Consider the following 14,348-nt stretch of genomic DNA (forward strand, 5'->3'; position numbering starts at 1 on the left):
TATATATATATATATATATATACATACATACATATTTATATATATATATATATATATATATATATATATATATATATATATATATATATACATAAAGCATGACGGCACTCCCTACCATTTAGCAGCTTCAGTGAAAAACTAGCCTCGGGGTCATGGGGTTGAAGTTCTAGGTCTTTGGCCGGGACAGAGTCCAGACCTCAACCCCATCAAAAACCTGTGGTGTATAATGAAACTAAAGTTTGATAAGGAGAAACTATCAATTTAGGTAATCTTTGTGCCATCATTACACGTGTGTGGTGCACAGACATAACTGTTGATGTTTGTATAAATCTTGTGAATTCTATGCCTGCGAGAATTGCTAAAGTAATTAAGAATAAGGGACAGTGTAGCAAATATTAGTGATATGTAAAACTGAACTATGTTACTGTTATGTAACTTTAAACAATGTTTTGATAAACTGTGAAATGTGTTAGAGACACTGTGTCCATTTAAACTTTTAATTTGTTGAAAAAACAAGAATACAACAGACTTTCGGCCACAACTGTATATATATAATTTTTACTATGTTTCTTATTACATATGTTACATATTTTTAGGTATTTTTTTATAATTTTTTGTTTATATATGTTTTTAATAATAAAATGTTTGACTCAGTGTAGCGAAGAGCGTAAACAGGAAAAAAAAAACCTTAAATTTAAAACACAACCAATAAAATTTTAAAAAGCATATAACATGTATTTATTTGTATTTTTCTATACTTTCAAAAAACATCGGTCTAGACAGCGATGGTTTGATTATTACAAATATTCACATACGTGATTAATAATTTATAATTACCATGATTAATTAAATTTTTAAAATAACAAACGCACAATACTGCAAACATTCACCAATTCACATAAAGATGTCAAACTTATTTTTATGCCCTTTTTTTTTTTGCTCATTTGATAAGCGTTAACGTATAAATTTCTCAACTTTTTCTTTGATACAAAATATCTTTCAAAAACGTTAAGGAAATTGCTTAAAAGCAATAACCTGATTGTTCTCAGTTATAGATTCATAAATAAATTAAATAAAATAAGCAAATTTTCTTGTTAGTATTGTTTTTTGGAGTTGTTAAGGAGTTATGTAAAAGTTTTAAAAAATTTCCGTTTTTTGTTTAGTTCAAGGCAAACAAAATATGTTAAAATGTTGAAGATAGACAAATTTTAGTTTAAATAAAAAGATTTCAGAAAAGTCTATTGAAGATCTATAAATGATATAAATGTTGATAAATAAAACAACTTTGTTAAAACAATGTTGTTTTGCGAGCCTTTTTTTTGTTAAATTACGGGTTACTGTATCAAAGTATAAATGTTTTACAATGTCAAATTTTAAATGATTCAGTAATTTTGTTTAATTATATTAAAAATTTCATATTTTTTTATGTTTTAAAGTAGTTTCCATCAGTTTTTTCATATAATATAACATAGAATAGTGGGTTTAAAGCTTACGAGTTGCGTCAATTTGATTGAAAAATCAAAATTATTATTTTTTCTTATGTGGAAAAAATCCACGTACGCTGCCATTTTTTTACCACAGAACAAACATAATATTGAGTTTGTAATCATTTACTTGTTTTCTTTCAGCTGCCATTCTTCATTTTATGTTAGATTATTTGTTTCAAAGATATTTAAGAAATATATAACTTCACATTTACGGGGAAAGTGCTAGTTACTAAAAAAGGTCGTCAAAGTAAAAGTTTAGGATAGCACTTTTATAAACTTTATAAATCGTCAAAGTAAACCTTTACGGTATCATCATTTTATGAAAGAATTTTATGTAAAAGTAAAACATAATTTTATTAGAAACTTTAAAAGAATATAACATAACTTTGTTGTCATTTAGCGACCAAAAATTTTTAAATGAGAAACTACAAGAGAAAAACTATTCAAGCAAACTGGAACGAAGATGACATGAAAAATGCTATTACAGCAGTAAAGTTGAAGCAGATGTCTTTAAAAAAAGCTTGTAAAAACTTTAGTGCGCCAAAAAATTCACTACTTCGGCGTGTTAAAAAGGCTTAACTTGAAAGTAGTTTACATCCTAATTTACTTGGAAGATTTAGAAAAGTGCTTTCAGATAACCAAGAACAAGATCTAAATAAGTATATTAAAGATATGGACAATTCATTTTATGGTTTCTCAATGATGGATATTAGATTGATAGTATTTGAGTTCTGCAAAAAAAATTTAGTTCCAAATCCTTTTAAAAAAGATTTTAAATTAGCAGGAGAAGACTTTGTGCGAGGCTTTTTAAAACGCCATCCTGATTTATCACTAAGAAAACCAGAAGCAATTTCTATTCAATAACTATTCAAGGATGCTCAGAAAATCGCTGGGTTAATACTGATTTATTTCTTAAATATCTATAGCATTTTGTTAAACATGTACGATGCACTAGGGCACGGAATTATTACCGTTTTTCATAATTACCAGTAAAGGTAAAACCCCGGTTTTTGTCATTTTTATTACCGGTAAAACCGGTAATTTAAAGTTTTTTCAAAGGAATAAAAAAAGGCTTGAAATGCAGCAAACCGACTTATAATTAACACAGATTTATATCACATAAAGTTAATCTCATATTAAGCTCAAAACAATACATCCACTTTCAGATATTACAGTTAAATATCACAAAAAAAGAGCTTAAACAGTTTAAATAAACTCAAATTCTATAGATTGACTGATATAACATTTAACACAGTTGTTAGGCATTCAATTCAGAAATTACTGCTGATTGCTGAGCTTTTTTCAACAGAAGATAAGCTCGTAAAGTGCATCTAGAGTATTATCATTCAAGCTTGATCTGAGTTTTGTAACAAAAAGATCACTGGTTCAGAGAGAACGTTCAGCTTCAACACTAGTTACTGGTATACCCATCAATGCATTATACAGCATTTCTAAGTTGTTTGTGCGAGTTTTTGTTAGCTCAAAAACGGCCATTTCCTTCAACAGTGATTTGGAACTGGTGCCCACTCTCATCCTCTTTGAACTAGAGAGACACTTCAGAGCATCCTTGATAGACTGTTCCAATTATTCTGCCAAGGAAGATTGTCCTTCATCAATATTGGGTATTTCTTGACATTCTTCTTCCGATTTATCTTCATCTTCGTAGCTCTCCTCAAACAGACGACATAATTACTTGGCAGCAGTATTTGCAAGGGCATTTCGTTTCATTTCTGGAGTGTCAAAGACATCCGTACTTTGCCCTTGTTTGTCCAAGGCCTCTGAATCGTTTAAATAAATCAATAGATTTATTATATCAGGATTTCTTTTTTCCTTTATTCTTTTGACTAGCATTTCTAATAACTCTTTGCTGAAAGTTGAATTCTGCATCCTCAATTTAAGGCAAATAAACTTCAGAATCTGATCACTTGAAATCAGTGTTGCATCTCGTCTATATAAAGCTTCTGTTTCCACTTTTACTGGTTCTAGGGCTGCAATTAATTCTTCAAGTGTGTTAAATTCTTTATCGGAGATGCTTATTTCACTAGAAATTTCGATCAAGGACGCCTTTATAGGCTTTTTTAGCTTAAAAAATTGAGACATTATGTCCACCAAACTGTTCCACCTAGTTTTTGAGTCAAGTATAAGTGATAATTCTTTTTTAAACTCAGCTAGAACGTGCTTTTGAAGGATATCATTGTTTTTGACAGGGGACTTGCAAAACAGGCGTACACAACATCTTACTTTTGAAATAATGTGTCTCAGATCTTGACGGACTTTAGGGGGTTGATCATCTTCAATTACTACCTGAAAGTGTCAGTAAGAAAGATGATTTTTTTAATAAAAATAATCTTATTTAGATGCTTTATACTTTTGAATAATTATATATAATACTTACCTGTAATCCAACACCTTCTTCATCTTCGTAATCGATGTCGTCAGTGATGGAAATATCATCAAGTGCAAAATCTTCTTCTTCATCGAGATCAGGAATGACTTCTTGGACTGGAGTTGTTTTGTATAAAACATCACAGACTGCTAAGTGGATGCCATGTGCCAAGCACAATTGATGGGTTGGTAAAATAGCTTTTCCGAATTTTTTCATTACAGTAGCTCCATCAGTTGTAGCTGCCACAATATCAGAGTCCAAACAAATTCCAAAATTTTTTAGCTTCTCTCTAAGAATGCTCACAGCTTTATCCGCTGACATTGAGCCAAAAATTCTTACCATTCCCAAATTATAATGTCGGTTCTTGACATGAACATTGATATTAATAAACCTTCTGTTACAAGATGATGTATATTCATCAAGAGTAATGCTAAACCAAATTTTGATCTTGTTCTTCATTTCTTCAAACTGCTTTTTATAAATGTCTTTAACCTCAAGACAGTGCTTCATAATAATTGCTTTGATCGATTTTGCATCTTTTGGCAAGTGGTATCCTTGAGCTCCCAATGCCGCTCTTAAACGTTGACTTTTTGCCAGTACTCGAATTGGTAATCCATCAATGGTGACTAACTCGGATAAGACAACTGCCAAGGAATCTTTTTGGGTCACGAAGAAGTGATCAATTTTTCCAACTTTTTGTTCAACTTTGGCTGATACTTGTTTCATAGCATCGGCCTCGATATGATGCATTAATTTGAGATGAGATCTCATACCACTGGTAGATCCACCTTTGTACTTGATTTCTTTGCTACAAGTTTTGCACTTCGCCAGCTGCAGATCCTTGCTGTGTAAGAAGTGCTTCCATACCTCGGATTTTATTTTTTCCTGCAACGAAGATCATCTTCGTGTTTATTGCTTTTTCATCAAAGAACTGCTTTCTCTCACTGTGTTACGTCTTTTAGGAGTTGCCAAATTAAAATGAAAGCAAAATACCAAATTATTTAATTAACAAAGTATCATTTTTAAAACCGCGGTAATAGATTGAGAAAAAACCGGTAACGGTAATTTTAGGGAATAAAAATTACTGGTAAAAACCGGTTTCTCATTACCGGTTTCCATGCCTACGATGCACCATGTACATGATGTTATTATAACCAACCTCAGCTACAACATGGTTCAAAGCACGAAAATATACGCACAAAAAAAGAAGTAGCAAATTGCAAAAGCGTAACATTTTTAACAGATTGAAAATGAAATAATTCAAAGTTGCGTATTAAATTGATAAATCATAGTTAATTAAGTTATTTTAAAATCTAAGATGTATACTTAGAAATAAATACTTATTGGTTTATTGCATTTATAAAACCGATAATTGTGAAGTAACGTCAGAACACGGCTTGAACTAATTAGACCCAAATGATACAGATACTAATAATTGGTAATGTTAAATTCTTTTTTTGTTTTATACCCTATTACGTGAATGACATGCAAAATTAAAAGAAAATTTTTTATTTATTTGCCCCTCAAATCTTATGACCCCATCGACGGCGCACCAACGGCATCCCTCATAGAGTCTGCTTCTCATAAGGCTTGCTTCTATTTATGTTTTTTAGTTTTTGTTTTAGTTTTCAGCAATATTGTTTTTTGTTAGAGTTTTCAGCAATCTTTTTTTTTTTTTGAAAAGAAAATAAAACAAAAAATTTTTTTCATATTAAATCTAAATCTTGATTTTGCTTTTAAAGCTAACAGAATTTTTGCTTTATTTTTTGTTAAAATAAAATTATAACCATAGCAATGAATTATTAATTTTTTTTATCAAAAATTTTGTTTTATTAGCGCGAGAACTCAACAAAAAAGGAACATTTTTATGTGTTTCAACATAGAAATATTCTAAATATGCTGTGAGAGTAAAAAGAGTTTCCCACAATTCATTGTTTTCAGCGCTGTATGGTTGTAAAGATTGAACGAATAGATTTACACTATTTATTAAAACAACATACCATTATTTTGGTTTAGGATTCCATTCATACAATGTTTGTTTGTATTTAGTAGATTAATAAAATGCTTTATGAAATGCTTTTGAGTTTTACATTTTTTACACAACAAAATCCAAGATTGTAGATTAAGAATTTTTGTTCTTATTTTAAGAACTTTTGTTCTTGTTTTAAGAACCTGATTCTTATTTTCAGAACCTGATTCTTGTTTTTAGAACCTGATTCTTATTTTAAGAACCTTATATTTATTTTAAGAATTCCATTCTTATATAAGGATATTGAAATAAAAAACATAATTCCTAATTTTATAATATTGTAATATTTTGTTATTGTATAAAATATATATATATATATATATATATATATATATATATATATATATATATATATATATATATATATATATATATATATATATATATATATCAGAGCCTTTCATCAGAAAGTGACAAAAATTACACAGAACCTTCTAATTGACCATTTTATCATTCACTATGGTATTGTCAGGATTCGCGCATGCGAATAAGAGATATTAAGATTTATGCGTTTTTCGGACAAACTTTTGGAACACCGCTTCCTTTTTACTTTACAAAGAAAATAGTTGCATGAAAAAAAAATTATTGTAAAAGTTCCAGTCACAATTGGTTTACTAAATCCAGTCAGACTTTTTTTTGAAAGTTACCGTTTTTCAAGATCTATAGACTGTTTATTGAAAAAAAGGCTTTCGGGGTAAGTTGGCAAAATTTTCACGGGGTAAGTTGGCTCATAGCATTTACTATGGAAAAAAAAATATATTTTTATAAAATTAATTTTTTTTTTAATTTTTAACAATATTGAAAAAATTTATTATTACAAAAAAATTTAAAAAAATTTTTTTAATGTACTTTTTTCACAGATAAAAAGTGGGCTACTGTTTTGGCTGTTATACAGGCTAATATTTGGTAGCAGCTAAAAGTAATATTAAGTTTTGGGATAAAATTGTTGTCAAAAGTAATAGTAAAAAAATTTCTATTAATTTTGCAAAAATTTCTATTGATAGTACATTAATAATCATTTTTATAGTTTGCGCCAACTTACCCCGTGGTGGAGTAAGTTGGCGCAAATTTTTTTTTTTTGAGGGCCCGGAAAGGCTCCAAGAATTTTTTTTGGAAATGAATGCAATTTTTATAAGTTACGTAAATTCATACTCTTTAAGACTACACTTTTATATTTAAAAAAAAATGTAGGGGAGAACGGGGTAAGATGGGACACGGGGTGAGATAGGACTTGGCAATATCTCAGCGAAAAATTTAATAGAGCAAAAGTTTTTTATATATGTTATAAGTTTGCAATAGCTTCTTCATATTATTGTGTTTTTTAAGTTTCAGAAGTATTTTTTTTTCGGATTATTTGCGAATATGTAAAAATCTAACAATTTTCCTGGATTTTGATGACATCATTAATATTAAATATTTATGTGTTATTTGCATATATTTTTATGTTTATGGTTTCTAATTATTCACTATTGTTTTATTTAACTACTGAAGAAATATGATTAGTATATGGCTACGAGAACTATATAAAATAAAGGTTTTCTCACACCTACTAGTAGATATGTTACATGAAATTTTTAAACTCATCAGATTCTAGGTTGTTATATATCATTAAAAAGAGCTTCATTTCAATATTCCAAAAGTGAAAAAATTTTCAAAATCAAACCACCCTACAAAAAGTTATGACGTTTTAAGTACCGATTTTTTGATATTAGGATTTGTTGAAGAAACTGTGGTCAAAATAAAGTTTTTATTAACTAAAACTATTATAACTTAATCAATTCTTATCCAAAAGTTTATATCTTGGTGTCAAAAGATAGATACAAGAATTATCTACAAATTTATAAAGGTTTCTAGATTATGGGCACATCCGGGGGCAAGAGGGGCTACAAAACCTACATCCATACCGGCAATAAAGACTAACAATATTTAACAATATTATAAAAAAAATGTTTTTCTTTTAATGAAAATGTAAATTTTTATATACAAGATGTTTTGTAATTAACTATCAGACCACAGTCAAATTTAGAAGTTTTATCATTGTCTTTGGGTGGATGTAAGGGTGATGGTTTCAAACACCCTATTATCAAAAATGACTCTGACTTTTTTTTATAAATATTTATCTTTATAATTAAAAAGAAATCTAGTATCAAATCAAAAATTATATTTTACTACTTTACAACATCACTAGTAGCGCACCCTTTGTTTCAAGGGATGTAGATGGGAAGGGGGCGTGTCATCGCCCCCCTCTCTTTTACAACCTAAAAAAAAATTATATTTTTAATGAGATTCGAAAAAATATTTAAATGTAATTAAAATAATAAACTTTAATAAAAAAACATCTTTTACCAAAATTCAAAATACATTACATAATGCTTAGTGATAGTTATAGATGGTTCCCCCTCTGACCTGAAAAATTTTTTATAAATAAAAAATGTTTTATAATATTATTTTAATTAGTTTACATCTTGGCTTTTAGTTAATGATTAAGATATTAAATTCCCTTAATGAAACTATATAATAATCATTGTTAACAATAGACACGATGTGAATGTAAGCTAGACCCGTCTATCAAAAAAATTGCAAGCTCCACTCTCGCTTTATATTTTTGCAAGTTCTACTACTTGCTGTAATTTTTTGTGTGCAAGTTCCACTACTCGCTGTAAATTTTTTTTGCAAGTTCTACTACTCGCTGTAATTTTTTTTGCAAGTTCAACTACTCGTTGTACATTTTTTTTTAAAGTTCGACTACTCGCTGTACATTTTTTGCAAATTCCACTACTTGCTGCACACTATAAATATATATATATATATATATATATATATATATATATATATATAAATTAGTAAAAACACTTATCTAATTTTTGATTACTTCAACACTGTGTTGCACCATCAGTAGGTTCATCACGAAGATTCTTCCTAATGAACCTACTGATGGTGAAACACAATGTTGAAGTAACCAAAAATTAGATAAGTGTTTTTACTAATTTATATATATATATATATATATATATATATATATATATATATATATATATATATATATATATATATATATATATATATATATATAGTCAAAAAATAGTAAAATCAAGTAGTAAGATAATAAAATGCATGTCCAATTATCAAAAAATAATGGCACCATTAGGAAAACATCAACTCAATGAAAACATCAACTACAATGTCAGCAACTAGCTGGAACTTTTTCATATAATAATCAACAGCTTCAGAATCATTTTCTTTTCTAGTCCAGTAAGAAATAGTAATAGTCTTTCTGTATTTTTTTTAAGTTTTTCTATTCTGCTATTGTGCAAGACTGTCATTGCTGTATCGGAATCATATCATTCATAATTACTATTGATACAGTATGTATTAAATATATATTATATTATAGTATATATTTAATATATACTATAATATAGTATATATTAAATACTATAGTATAAATATAGTATAAATATAGTATATATAATATACTATAAATATAATATACTAGAAATAGTATATTAAATTTAATATACTGTAAATATATTATATATCTGTATATTTTTAGACAAATATTAGTATATTACTAGTATATGATAAATTCTAAATACATAAAAAAGCAATATATTATATTATTATATGATATGAAGCTTTTTAAAAATGTAATAATGTGATTAATCTGAGCAAAAAACATGTATTATTGATTTAATATATAATAAATGTTATTTTTACATTGATACTTGAAATGTAATATTATTACTTATATAACAAAATCATTGTATAGAAAAATCACATAAATTTTTTAATAATAATTATTATTGGCTTATAAAAACAAATATTTAATATCCATCAGTACCACCCTCCTTCTCCCCAAACAGAAGTCGAAAAAACAAAATTTAGGTACCAAAAGTGAGGGTAAAAATAGGGTATCTGCTAGTTAAAATAAATTCTTGAAATTTGGCATGTGCATAAAAAACGTCTAAACTTAAAAAAAAGAATAGGATAGAAAAAAAAAGAAGATAATATCTTCAACATTTACTAAGCACAAGAAGTACAACACACTTTTTGATACCAATAAATAACACTTTAACTTTCGTCAATATAATAAAAAAATGCTCTTTAAAGTTCAACTATTCTACTTTTAAAAAAACTTCTAAGTTAATATAAAATTCTAAAAAAATATGCTACAAAACACCATCCTACCATACTGCCTAAACGCCAAGTTCTAAAAACGTGGAACAGTTTTTTAGCACAAAAATCGGTTCCGTTAAACACAGGATTTGACATACCTACTACTAGTGATGGGGTGACTTGGGACAGGAGAATCGGGGTGATATGGGACACTTTTCAATTTTATCATTTTTTTAATTTACTGTACTTTAACTTTTATAATCAATATTTTTGTAAAAAAGCAAGTAAACAGAAAATTATGTTTATGTTTATGATAAGATTTTAATGTTTACTTTATAGCAAATTTTATCATAGAAAATATCGAATCTGGCAGTTTATCACTACGAGCAGATGCACAAAAGTATACAATTTCAAAATCAAGTTTACAGCGGAAAATAAAGGTTAATAAAGAAACTTCTTACAATAACTTATACTTTGATAAATAACATAAATATATTTTTAATAAGACACAAAAAGATGAACTTTCAATATATCTTTGTCAAGCATCTAATATGCATTATGGACTTGATGTTAGAGAAACAAAGCAACTTGCATATCAATATGCAATTAAAAATGACATTAAAATACCAGAAAATTGGAAAAAGAGTGAAACAGCCAGAACTGAATGGTTTTATTTATTTTTAAGTCGTACAAAATTATCTATTCGTACGCCAGAAGCTACCAGCCTCAGTCGAACAACTAGTTTCAATCGCACAAATGTAGATACTTTCTTCAAAAACCTTGACAGTGTGCAGAAGCGCTATAACTTTTCTGCTGATTGCATTTAAAATATTGATGAAACAGGTCTGACAACTGTTCATAAGCCAGTGAAAGTGATTGCTGGTAAAGGAGTAAAGCAAGTAGGACAGGTAACTTCTGCTGAAAGGGGAACTCTAGTTACAATGGTGGGTTGCATTAATGCCCTTGGAAATTTTATTCCACCGTTTTTGAAATTTTTTTGAAATGGTTTGATCCTAGCAAGGATCATCCATTACTTTTAACAATGGACAACCACAAAACTCATATATCGATTGAACTGATGGATAAGGCTAAGGAAAGAAATGTTGTGCTCTTGACATTGCCACCCCATTGCAGTCACAAACTCCAACCACTTGACAGATCAATATTTGGGCCATTAAAGAAATTTTACAATTCAGCATGTGATTCATGGTTAAAGGCACATCCAAATACTCCTATGACGATATATGACATTTCTGAAATTTTAGAAATAGCTTATACGGGAGCCTTTTCTTCCCAAAACATTCAAAATGGTTTTAAAGCAGCTGGCATTTTCCCGTACGATCCATATATATTCAGTGATGTCGACTTTTTATGTTCTTATGTATCTGATCGACCAATTCCAGAAAATGACGATTCCGACAAACAAACAATCCCCACATCACAGTGTATTGTATCTAAAGTTATTAATGAAAAGAAACAGCAAATCAGCACTTCTGCCTACCATTGGACAGCAGAAGATATAAGGCCATTTCCAAAAGCGGGTGAAAGAGTGGCAAAGAGAAAAAGTGCAAAAAGAAAATGTTCTAGGTCTCTGATATTGACTGACAAACCAACAAGAAATGAACTAGTTGAAAGTTTATCAGAATGTAAAAGAAAAAAAGAAGATAAAGATAAGAGAAAAAGAAAAAAAGTTACCCCTCAGACATCAATGTAATTTTGACTCAATTTAAACATCAAGCAACCTGTTGAACAAATGCATTTAGAATGGTATTTTTTTTTACAAATGCATTTAGAGTGGTATCTTTTTTTTGTTAAACATAAATAAACTTTGTGTATTGTTATTTTTTATAACGAGTAGAATAAACAATAAAATAATACTTAAAATTATTTGTTTCTATTTTTGTCCCATTTCACCCCAACATGGGGTGACATGGGACAAACAGTGTCACTTTAAAAAACCTAGTCCTTGAACTTAATTTGATGGTTAAAAAATGAGTTTTGCAATAATTTAACATGACAATTCATTGGACTATAGTTTTAAACCGATTTGTATAATTTTTGTGGAAAATTTAAAGCGCAGCATGCAAGCAAATTTTTTTGTCTCACCCCGTTCTCCCCTACTGTTAGGGCTACAGAGCTCATAGAGTAAAAACCGAGCCAAATAGCTCCGATCTTCCCTATATATATATATATATATATATATATATATATATATATATATATATATATATATATATATATATATATATATATATACATTTATATATCAAAGGCCCCATTGTTATCTATGTTATCATTGTTATATATATATATATAAATGTATATATATATATATATATATATATATATATATATATATATATATATATATATATATATATATATATATATATATATATATATATATATATATATATATATATATATATATATATATATATATATATATATATATAGATATATATATAAATATATATATACATTTATAAATCAAAGGCCCCATTGTTATCCATTTGATCATCAGACTAAAATAACAACTAGAAGGAGTCGTATACTATAAGAATTCTATAGAATTCGCATTTAATAAGTTCGATTTTCATACCTAAAATCTGCATAATAGTAGGAGAGAATTAGCGAAAAATAGGATCGAACCGGGACAAAAATGGTATATAGCTGAAATTTTGCAGAGAGAAAGACTTTGGATGAGAGTAAAAAAAAGCCCCGTTGATTGGGCCATGGAAACATCTTTTTTGGGGCGATTTAGAGTAAAATAAAGGTTCAATTTTGACAGCACCATATTATCATAAACAATCATCGTTGGATAGAAAACTTTATGCTGATCAATATTTATATAAAAACTATGACTTAAAAACAATTATTTTTTAAGTTATTTACGTTTGAAAAGTGTAAAAGCGTTAAAATACTATATTTTCTTGTTTTCAAAACATAACAACTTTTGTCTGTGCGTAACTTTAAATGGGAAAAAAAATGTGAAAAGTATTATATTCTTTTAAAATAAATTTGAGACTTTAATGTAAATTTCTTTAAAATACTGATGCCCGATATCTTACTTTTTTCAAAACAAGTCATCAAATAAATATCTCTCGTTTTCAATTTCATCACTTGAATCTTTTTTAATTTCAAAATCCTAAAAATGTAAAACAATCGTATCACAAAAACAACTAATCTATTTTAAGAAGATCATGTGCAGAATATATTTGAATAATAAAATTTACGGTTTTATTACTGCAGTCTTGCCCGTGACAGCCACCGCATGCAGACACATTTTAATCCGTTTTTCCTGCAAGAACACATATTAGTTCCGCACATATTTCTTGACTAAGTTTTACAATCGCGAATCACTTTTAATATACTGGGTGGTGCGACATCTTTGTCTGTTGGTATTGGGAGAAGACAATTATTATCTAACTTCCACCCCCATTCTTTTGGATCCAAGTCGAAAGATTCATCTAGCATTTTCCATTCAATAACCTGGAGGTGAATTTTAAAACCATAAAAATAAGAAGCACAATCTGTGGATAGCTTAATAAGCTGGCTTAAATACTTTTCTGGCTTAATAATTTCTTAACAAACTATTTGTTTATATTTCAAATATCTAAGAAATAATACCATAAAAATATTTTCTCAACCTAAATCTAAATTTCCTCAATCTAAATGAATGACAAATGAATGACATTCAAATACCAACCGCATTTTCCTTAATGAAGATTCTGTATTTCCACCAAAAAGTTCAACGAAAGCCATTACAGCAGATTCTCCAACTTTTTTTATTTGGTTGCCCAGTAATCCGAAATAGTTTCAGATACTGAAACTATTTCGGATTACTTCTTAACCATCTTGTTTAAGATAATCTGACTAAAGTAAAATTAACTGTGCTTTGTTGTGTGAATTCGATAGAAAACGCTTTCGTGAGTACGATACCAGATTATTTTCTCTTATGACAAGATTTTGGGAAGAACTTTTGCATTTTATTCTTCTGATGTGTTCATTAAATTTAATTGAGGACCCCTTATCATAACCATCAAATATAATACAAGTGGTGGCTTAATTTTTTCTTATATAGCTGACGTAGGCCTCAACAATTTCTAAATAAATCTCATACCTTTGTTCCAAAGAACTCTAGTAGTATAAACAACGGGTTCTTAAAAAGTGGGTTTTCAAAAAATAAGTCTATGGCTTTGAAAGTATGGTATCATTTCAACCATTTTCAATAAGTTTATAGCTTAGAAATGGCTTGGAAAGTATGGTATTATTTCAAACATTTCTAAAAAGTGTGTGATCTCTACCTATTGTGAAGATGAATCATACT

This window comes from Hydra vulgaris, chromosome 13, assembly GCF_038396675.1.
Source record: "Hydra vulgaris chromosome 13, alternate assembly HydraT2T_AEP".
Lineage (NCBI taxonomy): Eukaryota > Metazoa > Cnidaria > Hydrozoa > Anthoathecata > Hydridae > Hydra > Hydra vulgaris.